The sequence below is a fragment of the Ursus arctos genome, unplaced genomic scaffold, assembly GCF_023065955.2.
Source record: "Ursus arctos isolate Adak ecotype North America unplaced genomic scaffold, UrsArc2.0 scaffold_4, whole genome shotgun sequence".
Taxonomy (NCBI): Eukaryota; Metazoa; Chordata; class Mammalia; order Carnivora; family Ursidae; genus Ursus; species Ursus arctos.
In genome coordinates, this window is record NW_026623056.1 from 34,952,512 (window position 1) to 34,969,690 (window position 17,179).

The window sequence follows — 17,179 nt, forward strand, 5'->3', positions numbered from 1 at the left end:
TCCAAAAAGTAATTCAGGCTAATCTTTTATTAGGAAAATGGATGACTAGACAATGGGCTGCAAAAATGACAGATGCCTATTAAAACTAGGATGACAAGTGTAACTGGATGATTTCTTAGGTTCTTTCCAATGCCAAGATTCTAGAAGGCTGTGATTCAATTTGCAGTTGGCACTAAGATTTGCAGGGAGAAAAATATAAAAGGAAATACAAAAGGAATTGTTGATGAACTCCAGGAAGACATAACCAGTCTGCAAGAGAATATAAGAAAGCAATGCTGTGGGCAGGCAAAGGTATTAAAGGGGGAAGCAATTTAAAATATGGAAACTCCTTTACAGTTGTGAGCTTTTGAGTTAAAAAAAAAAAAAAAATTCCATCAGTTAACATGTATCTCTCCCCCAAAGCATTCTGTCTCTACTTAATCAAGCGTGCATTTTGTGCTTTTTTTTCCTCCTTAATTTAACACACGCACGCGTGCACACACACACACACTCGCACAGCCACACACGCACCCTGCCTAGCAGTATGCAAAAAAGAGAAAGAAGCATATATCTTTTCAAAACAGAACCCTCCCGCCTAAGAACTTATACATATTCCAGTGCTCCAAAAAATGGTCAATCGTAGGTTATTTAGGTTTGACAAATTCCTTTCAAAATTCATATGATCTCTGGAAGGGTTAAGATTCATTCACACTCAGAGTAAATTGCTTTAATCAGATAATCAGATCAGCAGCTCCTTAGGGCTGCAGGCTCAGCAAAATTTCTCCTGCAAATTTGCACTTCTATTTGAGAGTGGGAGGAGAGTAGGGAGGACAAGGGTTTGGGAGCAGATGGTGATTTGGGGGTACACCTTGGGCAGCCAATAGACAACTTAAAGAAATGTAGGGGAAGGCAAAGGGAGAGATGGAAACTGAGAAGTAGTAGACTTAGAAAGATGGTGACAAAGAATTTTGCTTAGCACTCTCTCAGCTCTATATGGACCAACTGGAAATAATGAACATCTCTGTTTCTTGGAATCACTGCAGCTCCTGTAATGTCCCTGTATGAGACCACCACTCTTTTAACTTTTAAGATATGAGGAGGAAGGAAAGGATAAAGAGGCTGAGGTTGGAAAGAGAAAGGTTTTATTCATGTGCCTATCTCCTCTTCCTTTGTATTTTCCTTACTATTTCAGGTTGTAAAGCTTGGGATTTGCCTTTTTTAGGATAACTACATTGCATCCCCAGGAACACCGAGGGCATTGCCCTTGTACAAAACCTTAGATCATCCGCACTATATGTGGTTCTGGTTGATGAACCTTAAAAGAGAGGAAATGGAGCTAGAAAAGGTCTGGAGAAGGGCAGATAAAATGATCAGAGGGATACAAAAGGGTGCTGGGTGAGAACAGATGAAAATGATCCCTTTTCTTCCTGCCGCCCTCTACAAAACTATGAAGGGCACAGATAAGGTAAACACAGGCTAGCTGGCCAGCCCGTACAGTGCCACAGCCGTGGGAGAGCTCCAGGAGCTAGGGGCGGCTAGAAGACTCGCTGTGTACGTAGCAGGGATACATTTGTGCAAATCCCTACCCTTAAGTAGTAGGATAAACTAAGTGTAAGTAGGTTTTGATAAGGTTGTAATTGAAAAACCTATAATGAGTTCTCAAAGCAAGCCATGTGATGTTGATGAGGGCCTCCTGTGTTTTTGCTGTGGGTACCTTAAAATAATGGTCTCCAAACCCAACTGATCATTGCACTCACCGAGGGGTGTTTCAAACTGCGTGTAGATTCCATAACCCTACCTGAGACTTCAAAAATAAACATTTTGGGAACTAAGACCCCAACATTTGTGTTTTAAAAAGATTCTCAACCAACTCTGATGATGATAGGATTTGGGAATACTCCCTAAAGGCTGACCCTGCTGACCTGGAAGGGAGCGCTATGTGATGAGGAGGTAGCCCGGCTGCTGGGAGCAGGTCGACCTGGATTTCCATGCTGACTGAGGCTTTTCAGCATGTGGCTCAGACCAGTGACCTACCCTCTCTGAGCCTGAATCTGTCTTACAGGGTAGCGTACGTTAGCCTATGCCTCTCCACGCCACCCTCCAGTTGGGTCCTGTGAATTGTCCACCGCAGAATCCTGGGCTAGAGAGATTGTGGATTTTTTAAGCCCCTTGATAGTTCTCGTCTATCTAAGCATTTGTCTCCGAGAGGGAGAGAAGATGATTTTATGCAAAGATGTGAAGGTGGACATACCATAGTTTCCTCTCTGCTCTCGCTCTTCTGTGTTGCCAGTTTCAGGTAGAATAATGCAAGAAGCAGTGTATGTTTCTCAACTATCAAGTTCCACTTACTGGTTTCATGGTGTTTTCAGATCGTGTGTCAGTATTTTGGGTTTTGGGTTCCTGTTGAGGTCTGTATCTTTCAACATTAGTTTATTGCTAACTTCTGTGAAGTTGAAACTGAAGGGAAAAACAGATCAGTGGAGATCTTCAGTGCTCTGAAGCAGCTGGTGAAGATTCTCCACCAAGTTGTGGTAAAGATCTAGGGAAATGAGCAAAGAGAAGAAAACCAAGGACTCGGAACAAGTAAGAAGCGGGTTTCTTTAAGAAGCGGGTTGCATGTAAGGTAAATGCAGGTGTCCCATGAAAAGAAAGGGGAAGCAGACTTCCGGGCTCCTGCGGAGTTAGGGGGACAGGAAAATGAGGTCATCTCATCTACGGGGAGTTGTGCTGTCCTTCTGCTCTGGCTGGTCACGGGGCTGCTGCAGGGAGGAATGTGGAGGCAGTGAACCTATGGCACTGAGTCTTCCCACATACCATTCCAGAGATGGTGCGTCCATTTGCCCAACCCTCTGTTCTCATTATTGCATTTGGAGCCTCTCAGGGATTCTGTTCATCAGTCTCTGTGTACCTGTTTCTGTCCCAGGTCCCTATCTGGTTGTTGAGGAAGATCCATGCCTCAACAGAATGGAAAACAAGAATTTTCTTGTTACATTATAATCAGAGTCGGCACCCAAGGCTTAGGATAGAAGCTAAATCTCTGCGTTCTAGGTTCTAGGAGCCACAACCAGCAGGTGTGACTAGACACCTCCCCGAAGAACTTACTGAGGGACCCTCTCAGAGACTGTAGATGGAGGCAAAGAGTTAGAAGATCCTGCACATGTTTGAAAAACAGTTTCCAATATGAATAGTAGGAATTGGGGTGAGAGAAAAGGTCTAAAGGAAAGAGGAGAGGCCCTTAAGTAGTTCATACTTAATTTGGAAGAGAAGAATAGCATGCATTGTCATCTGTCCTCTGTTGTGGGAAAAAAGACCCTAGGCTTGTATAGACCTGCTTTATTTTAATTCTTAATTATATAAAAGATATATAGGTAAATTCTTAGTTTAGAAATTAGAATGTTAAAGACAAGCCACTTTTACCGGAACCCTAGACTTTATACATGGATATATATATCTATATCTATGTATATATGTGTATACATATACATGTGTAAATAATGTATGTGCATATATACATGAGTATGCATGCACATATATACATACGCATGTGTGTGTATATAAAACATCCAAAAGATATCCATAAGGAGTACGATATAGTATGATACTATGTTTTTTCTTTTTTTTTTTTTTTTAAAGATTTTATTTATTTATTTGACAGAGATAGAGACAGCCAGCGAGAAAGGGAACACAAGCAGGGGGAGTGGGAGAGGAAGAAGCAGGCTCATAGCAGAAGAGCCTGATGTGGGGCTCGATCCTGGATCGCCGGGATCACGCCCTGAGCCGAAGGCAGACGCATAACCGCTGTGCCACCCAGGCACCCCCGATACTATGTTTTTTCTAATGTGGTTTTTTAGTATTATTAATTTTGTCTTTTATATTGCAAATGATTTGTGTTTTTGGTTTTTGCTTTTTGTTTTGTTCTGTTTTGTTTTGTTTTTAGTCTATTGAGGGTTCCTGGATAGCTCAGTTGGTTAAACATCCAAGTCTTGATTTTGGCTGTGGTCATGTTTTTCAGGGTCGTGAGATCGAGCTCCCCACTGGGCTCTATGCTGGGCATGATGCCTGCTTAAGATTCTCTCCCTCTCCTTATGCCTGCCCTCCTAAAGAAAAAAAATCATGCAGCTGAGGTAGAACAGAGAAAGTAAAGCATATTGTTAAAAGCCTAGATTGTGGAGCCGGGCTGCGTGGCTGTGTGACCCTACAGGAGTTACTAATGTTTCTGTTCCCCAGTTCTTCATCTGTAAAATTGGGATATAATAGTATGTACCCCTCTCAGGTTTGTTGTGATAATTAAATGAGCTAATATATGTAAATCACTTAGAATAGTGCCTGACATATTCCAAGCACTATGTAAGCATTACAAATAGATCAGGTTCATTCTTTAACAGCACATTCTAACATGTGAATATACCATATTTTATTTAATGATTCCCCCACTGATTGACATATTGGCTTTTTTCTAATTTTGCATTACTACAAACAATTCTGCAATAAATATTTAATCAATTTATAACACATGTTTTTGGAACATGTGTTACAACTGATATGGCAAATGCTACTATTAGAGTAAATGCTTTTGAAATCACATTGATGCTAAGAATTTGATGTAACTTCTTTCTGATTTACACACTTGAGATCATTTTTCCCATCTCTGAAATGACTTGAGAGAAGCTGTATCCCAAAGATTTAATGAGGTTATGTCCTTTTAACTGTCAAGAGCTCCCCATTCTTTACACTGATACTCTTTTGAATTGTTGATAATTAATCAGGAACATCAGTGGTGAAATGTCACATAGATATCACTCTAACCCTTCGATCTGTATCTTTAAAGGGAGGTTTTTCTCTCTGTCTGCTGGCCCTGTCATTGCCAAGCTTCCCTCTTATTAACCTTGAAGTCACATGGAACAGCCTCTCCTGTGATTTCATCATATCTCCCATCTGAAGAGATGCTATCACACTCCAAAAAAAAAATAAATTAAAAGCACCGCATTACCCCCACACAGAGGCAGGTCACAGGTTTAATTTTTTTTTGTCCCCTAGTGGGGCTTCTTGCCCCACCTGTCACAGACAAGACTTTACAGATTTCACTGTAAATTTCATGAGTCTCCTATCAGTTTGCATAGAACATTTTAATATGGAAAATTGTTCATGAAATTCTCTTTCTTTTGATAAAGCCATTCTTCTCTGAGCTTGATGGAAAATGAGTTATTTGCTTCTTTAAAATGTTTCAACTTCACAGTGGTGATGTCTCAATTAATAAAAACATTAAGACAAATTCTTATGAAAGCTTTCCATTGTCTCTCTAAACTAAACAAAACAGAAACGCGTCTTTGTCTGGTGCATATGAAGAAGTGTCCCATGTGCAGCTTCTTTTGCCAGCTCACAGGAACGACCCTGGGCAAAGTGATGAAGGCTGGAAAGTTGGACTTTCAGCATCCTGGCTTTCTGTTCAATATCCAAAAACCTCTTGGCTGCTTTGGGCTACAGATGTTCTGTTTTCAATAATCCTTTCCAGCCAAGTGCCTTTGTTCTCTCCACTACTGGAAATATCAGACTAATGAGACAGTGTAAGAATTTCCAGGCAAGAGCAATATTTAGCAAGAAAGAGTGTAGGGGAAACACGGGGCCCAGAGCATGATCTTGACATGGGATGAAGGAGACTTCATTTGAATGGATAAAGTGGAACAGTCGTCAGCCAGAGACATTGGAGGAACTGAAGGGTTCTGTTTTATTTCCAAAGTATCAGACACTGTGTGCACAGAGCTGAGGGTCAAAGCAGACTGAGGGACAGCCTGTAGGGTAAGTTCTTTGATATTGAAATTCAGAAGTTTCCAAGTTTGGGTTGGAATTGAATACAGTCCACAGAACCAGGATCAAACAAGCAGGTATCAAGTCTGGTAGGGGTAAGTCTTTGGAATATACAAGGGCCCAGGCTCAGACCTAAGAGCAGGCAGATTGGTTTTGTCATGGCAAGTTGTAATGACAAGTACTTTTTGTTTTAATTGGGTGGGGAGGGGGGTTCCCTTTCACTCAATTTCATCAAATTCCTTGGTCTTAAGGGTCCTAGAGAATTGGACACAAACCTCATCTTTTGAGCTTCCTGGTCAGTGCCATGGTTAGTGGAGCCCCTCTGCAATGATTTGTTTCTCACCAGTTCTGGCCCTTCCCGTGTACTGGACACCGTAAGCCTGGATACCCCTTAGGGGTGTCCTTTAGTCCTGCTGGGCATTCAGCCATCACTGCCCACCCTTCCCATTCTGGAGCTTCTAACTCTACTGGAATGCTGACCTATTCCATGATGCTGCATCTCAGTGCCTTATTTGAGTAAAGTAATCCCACTGTCCTACCACTGCCCTTTCCCAATCCAGGCAGCCTTCTGGGGCCCCTTCCACTCTTGAGGACTCCTTGCTTATCCTTGTCAGGGTTAAACTTTCCAAAACTAAGGTTTACACCTTGACCTCCAAAGAACTATCAACACTACCTAGCTAATACAAAGGCTCCTGGAATTAGACCTTAGTCCTTATGAAAAGGAGTAAACTCTTTTTCATTATTTTTGATTGCTCCATGGCAGAAAGATCTCAATCTGTCAAGACTTCCCTTTTATATGTGTTTGCTTTTTCTACTTTTTCTATTTGTGAGAGGAGAGAATTCTACCCTTTACCTGTGAAGGTTTGGAATCAGGGAGAAGATGGGGGAATTCCATGGGATTTTATTTATTTGTTTGTCTCATTTCTGCTTAATGGGACACCATACCTTCTAGCCTAGCATGGAGAATGAAGCTGACTTAATCGTTAGGGTTCCCAAGGAAAAAGGTTATACTTAAGGACTACACTTAACTACACTTATTTAATGTTCCTGGAGGTCTAGTCCTATGATTTCTTGAGAGAGGAAGAGACTTTTTCTCCAGGTTTTCCAGCGTTTGGAGCCTTTTCTGCCCTATCATGATTTTGTTCAGAAGGGCCTTCTGTCTTTTCCTGTCTTAGTTGTGTTTTAACACTCCCCTCGTCGCCCCATTCCCTTCAACTTCAAGATAAACTGATCTTCCAACTCTCTCCCGCATGTGTAGGTATGTATTTTGTATTTTCTAGTAGTTTTTTTTTTTTTTTTTTTACATAACATTCATGAATTTTTAAATAATAGTCTGCCATCTCTGACATCCAAGAACATTTGCTTTTTATGTTATTTCTGCCTTTATTTATGAAGCTCCTGACAAAAAGACAAATTAGAATTCATTTTCCACATTAATGAAGATGTCTAAACCAAGTTTGATCCAAATTAAAATGAAAAGGGCGCTGGTTTATTTGAAAACTGAAAAGGTAAGCTGTTAAGCCATCATTGGCAAGTTTAAAAAGTGTGTGTTAAAATACTTGCAGGGTAGGTCTTGCAGGACAGGCATCAAGATCAGCATTTTGATCATCACCTCGGGTAATTTTGACATGGGTGGCACTTGGATCCCACTTTGGGAAGCATCATGGTGTTTTCTATTCTCATACAGATATCGTTGTCTAGGTCTGTGGGTTATTTACGTTAATGTACTCCATGGAAAGGCAGTGCAAGGGGAGTTGCAGTGTTAGATGGGGCATGATACTCTAAAATGTTCTTTTTGGTAAACTTAAGAGAGGATATTTTTGACACTGTATGAGCTAGGTGTACGAAGGCACAAGACACTGGTGTCTGAAAGAACTGGGCTCTGACATCCTGCTCTCCTAATAATTTTGTGTGTATTTTTGGCAAGTCATTTAACTTCTTCCAGAGTCTATTTCTTCATCTGTAAAATGATGTGATAATGATAATACTTACCTTCTAGAGTTGGTGAAAAGATAAGGGCGTTAGTGTATGGAGATCACTTGGTATACTTCCTAGCACATGTAGGATTTTCGCAACATCTGTGACTTGTACAGTGCGGATATAACTTGGGTGCCTACATGGAAACGTGCACATACACACATACAGCGACTGGGGGAGGGGAGGGGGGGCACTGGCAGGGAGGCTGTCAGGGAGACAGGGACTCTTGCTTTTGGAAACTCTCTAGTCTAAAGAGTTATATATCTTACCAGGCAAAAATCCTAAGTAACTATTTTAGGTACGTAAAGAATATAAATGTGTATGAGTCTAATTTGAGGAAGTAAAAAGCTAGAACTAGTTGTGAATTTTCTCTCTCTAATGAATACTTATGTCTTTCGATTCACCCTCCCAGGAAGTCAAGCATTCCCATTATATCTTTCTTTGGAGGGAGTTGCTCACATAGGCATGTGCAAAGCCCTTTTCAATGAAACAGCAACAACAACAACAACAACAAAGGATGAGAAAATATTTTCACACACCCCTAAGAATGACACTTCGGGGCATTCCAAGAATGTATTGTATTTCTCTTCCTGTACTACTGGGAAATCTGTTTGCATCGATGCCCTTCATTGTTATTTGACCTGTAGGACCTAAGAAAGATAAAAATATGGGCATGGAATTGAGTTTGCAAATTTGAGGTATAAAGTCGTCTTCAAATGATTCAAAATGTGCTTATGTAGATTCCTTTTTACTTTGTTTCATTTCATCGAATCATACAAGCAAATTTAGAAATTACAGAAGTTGGAAATTACAGTCTTCTGTGCCCTAGGCCATTCTACCCTGTCGGAATCCACATGAGAAAGAGAGCTATGAACTGCAAAGGACCTAGGAGACTGGCCTGGACAGACCCTTCTGAAACCCAGTGGAATTGACCATCTCCTCCTCATTAATGAATATCATTTTCATAATAGAGAAAAAAGAGAGAAAGGAGGAGAATATCCAACACAAGCTCACAATAGCTCAGAGGTGATAAGACCTCAGCTCTCACAATTCAAGTTAGAGGAAAACTCTCTGAGCCCCAGACTTAACAGTAGCCGGTTATTTCTCCAAGCTCTCTTAACCAAAGATAGCGCCCCCTCATTTTTTCACTGCCCCTCATTCTGTCCTCTGTTATTCTTTTCCTTTAATCAGTTCAGGTTATTCCAGTGAGGACACCAAACTGAAAATCCTAGGCTGCCATCTCGTTTATCCCTGAGACAGGGAGAGGTGTAAGGGTCCCTGCTGTAGACACTATTCCCCCAGGGGCTTCAGCCCCGACCCAGTGAGGCTGAGCTATTAATGAGAAAGAGTGTAAGTCTCCCTTGCTCATTCAGCCCTTGTCCTCTCTCCTGAGACTGCCAACAAGAGAAGCAATTAGGGCCAATTGTGGTGGTTGTTGGCTGCCTTTTAAAATAGAAACCGTCTCAAAATCCGTCTAAGAGCACGCCTTACTTTCAGCTTCCTTACAGACTGCAGAGACTTTCGGTGACAGTGCTGAGAATTACCCAGGTTATCCGTGGAAGCCTGTAATAGTCCAATTACCAACACTTGTTTACTGTCTTTTTGTGAACTTGCTCTGAAGTCTGGGAAGGGTACGCTGCAGTAGGGTTGGAGCTGTTGTGTGTGTATGTTGGGGGTGGGGGGTTAGAGAAAACAGTTCTGAGAATAAAATTGTTTTCATCAGTGACTCAAGACTCCAATAGGTTAGGTGACTACCAGACATTCTGATGGGTTTTAATAACCTTTACCATAGTGGGGAAATGACTTTTCCGGAATCTCCCATCAAGTCTATGTTCATTATATGTTTGCTCTATTGACTTGAGGGAAAGTTGGTTTGGTTTTGTTGTTTTTTGTCTTTCAGATCCTATGTTTTTGCCTCATGAGTTAGATAATCCCAAGACTTCTAGGAAACTGTAAACAAAAGCTAAAAACCAATGTGCTTATCTGTCACCTATTTTAACACTTTGAGTAGGCATCCCTTTCTTTGTATTTAGAGGAGTGATGACCCAATTCAGAATTCAGAATAAACTAGGAAGTGAGACAGCCCTTGTTAAATTGCTTCCTGCTATTGTTAAAAGTTCCATCCTTCAGGGAAAGCAAAGAAACCAAAACTTATTTTCTCTGTGAGCAAGTTTTCCCTTGTCAATTCAAAAAAGGATTATATAGATATCTACTAAATGCTTAATTTCCATAATAAAGTAATAAGTGACGCTTTGCCTTTTCTTCTTTTTTTGAGTAGAGCTATTAATATGCTGTTATTTTGAGTCTATGATCTTCTTACTTTCCTCTAGCTGTCTGATAATAAATCAGGAGCTATCATTCATGGAGACAGGAGATGACTACTTTATATCACTCAGAATTCTTCTGAAACCCTTAGTTTTATCCCTTCGTTTCTGCAGTGATAAAGGAACCATATGGGAGGATCTTTCCATTTTTTCTTCTGCCAGACCCCTGTTTACATTCAAACTTCATCTTCTAAAACAATTTCTAAATATTTCTCTTTCCTTATAGTCAGTATCTTTTAAATTACAATGTGAACATACATGCAGACCATCATAGCTATATTTCTGGAGTGCTGGAAATTGTGCAATTTATGTGCGCAATCCATTTGCACATCTCTTCCTTTTAAGAGCATCTGTGTTTCTCCATGACAGCTCGTTTCCGTAGTTTATAATTTTCATTTTGGAGTATTCTGTACCTTAGACCATTCTACCCTGGGCAATGGCAGCTGCATCTCCTCAGGATTATATTGAAAAACTCTCGGTTCTGCCAACAACTATCTTGGAAGGAAGGTATAGGGGCGTGTGTGTGATAGAACGAGAGAGGGAGAGTGTATAGAGGTGTTTATGTGTTCATCAAGATATCAACGTATATTTCTCCAATTATTCCCATTAGGTCTGTTGTAGCTCATTAGCTCTTCTCTGGCTCAGGACCCTCTGGCCACCCTGTCACTGCCCTTTACAGTAGGAACAGACAGCTGGTGGGCCTAGGTGGGTTTGCATCTGGATGCGTTTGTTGTTCAGGTAGAAAGAGACCCTTCTTCTTTATAAAATTATGAATTTTAATATGTTGAACAATGACCACCCAAAGATATCGAGTCCTACTCCCTGGAATTTGGAAATCTTACCTTATTAGGAAAGGGAGACTTTGCAGATATAATTAAGGATTTTGAAGCAAGGGGATTACTCTGGATTATTAAGGTGGACCCTAAATGCCATCGCAAGCTTCAGTAGCTACTTCCAAGGGTCCTTATGAGAGACACAAAGAGCTAGCTATCTGTAACAGAAACATGAGGAGAAGGCAACACAAAGACAGAAGGAGAGATCGAAGTGGTGCTGCCACAAGCCCACGAGAACCATGGCAGCTGCCAGAAGCTGGAAGAGGCAAGCAAGGAAGGGAGGCTTCCCTGGAGCCCCCAGAGAGGACTGGATTGGGACTTGTCCCATCCAGAACTGTGAGAGTGTAACTATCTGTTGGGATGAGTCATCAACTCGGTGGTAATTTGTTACAGCATTCTCAGCAAACGACTGTGTAGGTGACGGAAAATAACACTGGATGTAATATTTCATAAATATTATGCTTCTTTGACTTATTACATTATCGGAATTTTTTGGGGATTTTTTTTTTTATTAGCACCACACTTGGGCATCATCACCCTTCTCCCCTCCCCCAAACCTACATTGCTCAGTACTGGAGCCACTAACCACATGTGGCTATTGAATAATTGAGATGTACCTACTGGGACTAAGGAATTGAATTTTTAATTTTATTCAATTTTAATTAACTTAAATTTTTAAACTTGCAGTTGATTTGGTTATTGGAAATCTTTTCAGTATGCTTAGAACAATTTAGGTACATGAATTTACTTTTCAACTGTAAATTTTATGAAATATAAATATACATCAAATATTCCAATGAAAGTTTAGTATCCAAATTGAGATGTGCTCTAGGGGTAAAATATATATGGCATTTCAAAGACTTAATATGAGAAGAGGCAATATATTTTACCAATATGTTTTATGTTGACTACATTTTTAAAAAAAATATTTTTATTTATTTATTTGACAGAGAGAGAGACAGCCAGCAAGAGAGGGAACACAGTCAGGGGGAGTGGGAGAGGAAGAAGCAGGCTCCCAGTGGAGGAGCCTGATGTGGGGCTCGATCCCAGAACACCGGGATCACGCCCTGAGCCGAAGGCAGACGCTTAACGACTGAGCCACCCAGGCGCCCCTATATTGATTACATGCTGAAATGATAATATTATGCATGTGCTAAATGAAGTATATTACTAAAATGCTATCTTTTACTAGACCAAGGAGTAAATCTGCTTTCTTGTAGCTTATGGACCAAAACATTCACCCAGCTTGCCATTATCTTGAGAAGTGCTGTGACATCTCCATTCTCATGGAGAATGGCTGGTCAATTCATTTGGCTTTTTTTTTTTTTTTTTTTTAATGAAAACAATCACATTTGGAACTAGAATTTTAAGATAGACATTTAGCACTGCCTTCACTCCTTATGTAGCAAATGAAAAAAAAAAATAGTTCAAGATTACAAGATGGTGTTCTTGATGGCTGTAGTTTGAGGATGTTTTTCAGGGTTTGGGAAGTAGACACTCTGTCTTAAAGTACTTGAGTTTCGTAAGCTTTGGCAAAGATATTCCAGTCCCATTTCCTGTAGCTATTGATAGTGAAACAGCAATATTTTTATTCTTGCTTTCCTTTATTTGCTTCATGGATCTCTTTCAAATAATTTAAAAAAAAATTGTTAGTTACTTATGTAAATAAATATTTTTAATTAAATTAATTTAAAATGTCATTTCACTTGAGAAGTACAATAATATTTCTAATTTCTCTACCGTTACATTGGATATATTCTATATTTTAAACAATTACTGATTTTAGGCAATGACCATAGTGAAAAATAAGTCCGTAAAATCAGAACTGTAATTAGAAAGATTTTTACCTACCAATCTATAGTGGACTGATTGTGAAACCTAAAACTATAAGCAATAAACAGAACTTGAGACTAGAAAACCTCTCGTACTCAGTATTTGGGCAGTTCAACGTTGTTTTGCTTCTTTTGCTCCTTGACTGTTTAATTAATACGTGTCTTCCTATGGGTCCGCCCCACATTACTGCCACACCTAACCCCAGATCCTGCTGGCTTTAGAGGACTACTAAAAAGAGAACTGACAAGTATACCGTTTTTGTCCCAGAAACTACAGGAGTTAGGAAGGACTTAATGGTCCCCTTGTTTTACAGATGAGGAATAGTTTAGAGTCAGCCAGGGCTAGAACAAAGGGTCTTCTGATATCAAATCTAATTATCTTTCAGCTAAATCATACTTTCCACTACAAATGACCTGAAAATAGCCTGAGTGTTATGCACTCTTACATGATCTCCCAATTTCCAAAAGAATCTGATCAAAAATGAAAGGCCAGACCTTTTGAAAATTAGAAATTGGTGGATGTTTGCTCTGACACCAGTACAGCTGTGGACATCTGCTGAGTTTGTGATGCGCTGTTTGTTCACCCACCTCTCATACTTCACCCAGAGTGTTTGCTGCTAAAAGAGGGGGAAGCACCGTAGACGCAGATAATTCCTACAGTTGTAGTAGCTATGGCCACTGGTATTTATGAAGTCCAATGCAAAGTTTTTAAGAGGAAACTAAATTCTTAGTCTTATATGCCAAGTGTTCTGGAAGAGGAGATTAATATGTGTGTTCCAAGTTTTTTTAAATGAAACTTATTTAATATAGAATTCCAACCTTCAAAGCTAAATACTACTCAACTTGATTTTATGCATTTTGACATAATAACCATATGAAAAAAATTAGTATCTTAGTTCATATTGACACAGTTTTAAGCACTTTAAAATGCTATGTATTTAATGTCTAGGTATGCTTTTCAGTGTTCAAGCTCATAAACCTCAAACCTATATATTGCCCTTCTGAAAATGTTTCTTTCTTTTGTTATGTCTTCCTAGATTATATTTGATGTCTTATCTCTTCTCATGACCAGATTGGTGGTCCACATTCAGAGATCCTCCCGCAGTGGGATTAGTAACTGTAGCGGGTAGGGTGTATGTCATCATGATGACGTAGTCAGGAAAAGCACACACAGCCAGGGGGAAGTGTAATGGCTCTCAACACTGATGTGCAAGATGTTGCATCTACATCCTTGGGCTCTTCTCGTCTATAAGCTTTATATTCCTAGTCTGGAAGACTAGAATCATTCCAGGACTATTTATCCCATGGAGTTGTGAGGACAATATGGGATAGCATATTCATGCATATTGTAAAATAAATTAACTGAAATACAAAATAACACATAATTGCATTAGGGACTCTGTTCTAGTAGGATACTGAAAGGAAAGGGAAGACAAAAGAGGTAGGATGAAGGGAGAGAACAATACGAACTAAAGAAATAAATGATGGAGAACTCCAGGAGCTTAGGATGAGTCAGGCTCATAGGTGCAGTATTGATGTGGGGGGGGGGGTCTTATTTTTTCCCGAAAAACTTGGAGTTTCAGCTCACTGTGGCTGTGAAAAATGTACAGAACACTAGCAGATTTTGATAAATTGGACATTGGCATTAATTTTATTATTTGCATTATTTAAACAGATTATGCATGCATGGACAGTGCTTTGTAAACAGGGACGCCTGGGTGGCTCAGTCGGTCAAGTGGTTAAGCTTCTGCCTTCAGCTCAGGTCATGATCCCAGAGTCATGGAATCAAGTCTGTATGGGGCTCCCTGCTTAGCAGGGAGTCTGCTTCTCCCTCTTTCTCTGGCCCTCCCCCACACTCATGCTTTCTCTCTGGATTTGGCACTCTCTCAAATAAATAAATAAATAAAATCTTTAAAAAAAAAGAAAATTGTAAACATGCATTACAGTTGCGTGGATTATCATTACTGTCAAATGATGTGTATGGAGGTTTCCCTTGTTGAGCACAGTTTTCATTCTTTGGAGAGTGGGAGTCTTGTAGATACAAATGGAAGGCTACCTGTGACAGTTGACTCTGGGAAGTGCCTGTTCCTATTTTTTATTTATTTTTGTGTTCCTTAAAAGTCCTTTCTTTTATATCTAATATTAAGGTAAGGGGTGGGGAAAACAGGAAGAAATAATTCCTTTAGTGGAAGAGTAGATATCCTGTGATAAACATTTGTAGGGATTTTTATATTTCCTTTTTTTTCTTTTCTTTTTTTTGTATATATGTTGCCCAAGCGAGTACTAGATCTGCTTTTTGGAATCCTAACAGATCAGTGGTTTTTACATATATTTTTATATTTTTACTGCTGCTGTCATTTAACCATTTATTTTCTTCTTCTTCTCTTTATAAAGCACATTTCCATTTATTCTCCACTGTAGTCAGTTCACTGTTCAGTCATTATGACAGATGACCTCTGAAAATAGCCCTAAATGGACATGTAAACATGATATGTGAATAGAAGCAGCTCTGTCTGATATTTCCTTCGTACACAAAGTTTTCTTCAAAGCAATAACTAAAGCTTTTTGCCCTTTTCAAGCCCTCCAATCCTCAGGAGGTTATTTTCGGTGAAGTGGTGAGAAGGAAGAGTTCAAATAGGATTGATTTAATAGAGCTGTGATGTGAAAAATCTTGCAACACGCTGTCTGCCTGAAATGGCCAATCATGGAAGCATTAAAATCAGAGTGGGGAAGGAAGCTGAGGCATCCCAAAAAGGCACCCGAATTAAAGAATGACAGCAGCTTGCCATCCCTGTGTGGAGAAATAAAAGTATTATAGGATGAGAAGTAGCCAAAGGAACATTTGAAGGAGTTACCATCTGTGAGCTACAAACAGCTTCAGCCATAAATTTAGTGCAAGGAAATGTCCCTCCTCTTCCCACTCCCCACCAATGACCCAAGAAATTAAAAGAAAACCTTCATATTTCTTTTGCTCATGTATGTACTTCCTCCGTGGGATCTATTCTCTCTTACTTAATGATAATTTATTCCTATCATCACAAAACTCTACTCTCTTTAATATTGTAATGGTGTACTTGGTTTCTTTCTCTTTTGCTTTTAACTACTCTGAAAGAGTGTTGTTATCTACACAGTCTTTAAAGTGGCCTATCAGGGCATGACAAATCTAGCCTCAGGGCAGGGGCTTTCTGAGAGATTACTGCCTAAGAAGTACAGCAATGCTGGCAGCAAGCATATGGGCTTGCAGATTGCGGAAATAGAATATGGGATAACTAGGTAAAATAGGAGAATGAGCCCTGCTAGGATTGTCGGAGTGGGCGGTACTGACATACCGAAACTTTGGTGGTTGCCTCTGTCCCAAGGTCGTCTAGCCAGTAAGCAAATCTAGAAACTTGATTATCAGCGGCCTGACATGCATTCTTGAAATGTGCAGGAAATTGCTTTGCAAATCAGAATTCCAGTTTAAAATATATTTATGGGGTGCCTGGATGGCCGGTTAAGCAACTGCCTTCAGCTCAGGTTATGATTTCCGGGTCTTGGGATCGAGCCCCGCATCAGGCTCCTTGCTCAGCAGAGAGTCTGCTTCTCTCTCTCTCCTTCTGCCCCTCCCCACTGCTCATTCTCTTTCTCTCTCTCAAATAAATAAATAAAATCTTAAAAAAAATATATTTATGATTATGAATTTGTGTATGAGTGTGTGTACACAAACATAGGGAATGTCTTTAAGCATGAAAAAGAACATAGATATAATCCTATCACTTGGAGAGAACTACAGCTTTTACGATGTGTAGCCTGCCAATCTCTGTACACAGAAGTACACTTTAAGGTATCATAATATGCACTTTGATTTATAACCTGCTTCGTTTGGAGTATATTGAGAGGTGAAGGAAGGAACTGGAGGAAGTGTGTACGCAGATCTTTTAGGAAGTTCATCTGTGACTGAAGCTGGGAAATCCATTGGTAGGAGAGAGAACTGAAGAAGGATTAGTGTCTTTGAGATGGAGAGAATGGATAGGGTCTCCAGAAACTAGGACCTGGGCTTGTTGAAGTGAAGGCCATTGTGTGTTGAAACAGAGGAAGAAGAGGGGTTTAGATGCAGGCGGGTTTATACACAGAGAAAATGATCAGAAAATGAAGAAAGTCAATGTTAGTGACCTGTCTTTTTAAATGAAGTCCAAGGGAAAATCTTTCTTTAAATGAAAATGGAGAAGGGGATGTAGGGGTGTTGAGGCAAGATTAGAATGTATGAAAGTTTTCTTGGTGAATAAGAGTGAATTTTCTAGTACCCTCTAGTGGGATTGGCACACAGTATTGAGCTCCTATTTAAAGTTCATGATGATGCAACTAAAATAAACAAGTTGGCTTTGTGGTGCAGCTTTTGGAGGAATATTTAGCTGTTTAGATGCAAGTACAAGCATACCTCGGAGACATC